We start from the raw sequence: 2,500 nt of genomic DNA, 5'->3' as shown, positions 1-2,500 counted from the left end.
AAATATGGGATCCAAGTTAAATAAGACATACAGTCTGTGCTGACCCTTCTTGTAGACAGCCTCTGTGTCATAGTTACAGTCCAGTATGTTGTCAGTTTACACCCAGGTATTTGTAGGATGATATTTAAGCAGGGGATAGGAATACTGTACCACTGAATCAGTCAATTCTAGTACTAAGAGGCATGATGGAAGTGGAGGGATGAGTATGGTAAGTGCATAGCCACATACAAGACAAGGTGGTTGCTCCTCTACCATATCACAAAGTGGTCCAACAGTTGCCTTTACTCTGCCTCCCCACCATCACTGATACACCCCACAACTGCTGAATAATCTGCAGGTGACATGACTCAGAGTTATACTTGAAGGCTGAGGTGTAATGTGAAGAAGAAAGGACAGCATACTCCCCTGTAGTGTTCCTACACCACTGACCATTTGCCCAGACACACACCCTTTCAGTTGCACAACCTGGGGTCTATCAGTTATGCACTTAATAATCCATGAGGTTGTGGAGGTGTCTCACAGTGCCGCTAGTCCTGTCCAGGTGAGAGTGTGTTCTGCGGAGCAGGTAGATTGTGGCATGACACCCAGCCCTGGTCAGTATGTGAACTGTAATGGGTCCAAGTAGCAGGTCATCTATGATCTTAAGAGGGCCAAGACCAGTCTCTAGTACCTTCATGATGTACAATGTTAAGACAAGCAGTCTATAGTCATTGAGGGCAGATGGAAAAGTATTTCTCGGGACTAGAACAAGGCAACATGTCCTCTACAGTATAAGCACCCTCCCCTGGCTAAAAAGGTGTTGTAGAATACCACCAAGCTTCACCTGGCCCCTGGATACAGACAATCATGTTAGAGGGATGGAGGGGGAGGGGTATGATGTTGGCTCAGCCTGACCAGGTGATGTCCATGGTGGGAGGGATGGTGGATATGGGGAGAGGCAGTGATCTTAAGCTACAACCACTGAAGTGGCTTGCAAGAGAACACAGGGTGCCTCTCAACCTCTCTCCTCGATGCTCGGTCCTCCAGGGTTGTCTAGATCAGTGGGAACGAGGACCGAGGAAGGAAGTGTATAAAGATGTATACTGAGAGAGACCCCCATAGTATGAGTGTGGAGGATACAGGGTCTGTGTAGCTGGGGGACGCAACGGAGTGCCCTGTACTGAACCAGCTGAAACACATGTTCAGTTCATTTGCCCGATCAAGACTTCCCTCCTTCATGTTAAATCCTGTTATGGTTTTCATACCCAACCACACATCTCTTAGGTTGGTCTTCTGGAGCTTGCTCTCCAGCTTCCGCCCGCATGCCTCCTTATTATCTCTTTCCTAGAAAATACACTTTTTCCTATCCCTGGCTCTCTTCCCTCTCCTGGCAACACATGGAACAGGTCATATGATTTATATCCCCAATGAGTTTGTCATCCCCTGTATCTAAAACATGTGCCACAAACCAACAGTTCACACAAAACCTGCGGTGACTCTTCTATCAAGGCCTGTTTGGCCAATACAGGTGTCTGAATGGCAGATTCTAAGGATGTCTTGTCTTAACCTTGACAGGTACAAGTAGGAGGCCCTCATTCCTAGCTGCGCTCCCCCTACAGACAATTGCACTCATAGATGCACTTATTGTGTTTTTTTGTTTATTGTTGTTAGCATTGCTCTTATAAAGGCTTAAACATGTTTTTACCATGTTGTACAGTAAGTCGCTTTGGTTAAAAAGCATCAGCCAGATGTAGTGTAATGTAATGTCTGGTGCATCACATTCGCTACAGCAGGTGGTGTCAGTGAAATGATTTGCCACAGATGAGATCAGCAGTGAAATGGCTTTATTTCAGCACAACATATATCTATTTATCAATGTCAATCAAATGCGGACATTTTATTGGTTTGTGATAAGGGGTCTCTTCCATACAGATATATCACAGAAAAGGTGTTCAGCTTCCCTAATACATTCAGCACTACACAAACTAATGCATGGTATATGAGCAAAAGTATAAAAAAGGTAAGCAGGGACAGGCGCGCTCCTGATATGGCCCCAGGCAATCATCAGTGTATTGGCCCCAGGTTGGCCTAGGGTCGGAATGAGTCTGTCGTAAACATGGTCCATTATTGCAAAGATTTTATGCAAGAGCTAATGCATATGAGTGAGGTCTTCATCTTATTATTTCACATGACATAAGAAATTGTTGCAAGTATAGTTTTACATTAGATAGATACAGAAGAAAATTACACCATATGTCCAATATCAGTGGCTGGAGTCCTTCCATACCTTTGTGTCCCTTAAAGTAGTTTGTATTTATTTGTGTGTGTCTTCCTTGGAATAAGCGATCATCTATAGGGTTGTGTACAAAACAAAAACAGGCTATCATGACAAAACTTTAGATCCACAAGCCAGCGGCAGCGCAGCGGTTGACAGCTGGTTGGTTTGGGCGGAGACCGCAATGGTTGGTGGGCCCTAAGGCAAACCCCAGTCATTGCCAGTGTAGTGGTCCTCCTCTGGCCA

Source organism: Sardina pilchardus, chromosome 22, assembly GCF_963854185.1.
Source record: "Sardina pilchardus chromosome 22, fSarPil1.1, whole genome shotgun sequence".
Lineage (NCBI taxonomy): Eukaryota > Metazoa > Chordata > Actinopteri > Clupeiformes > Clupeidae > Sardina > Sardina pilchardus.
This window is presented reverse-complemented; position numbering follows the sequence as displayed.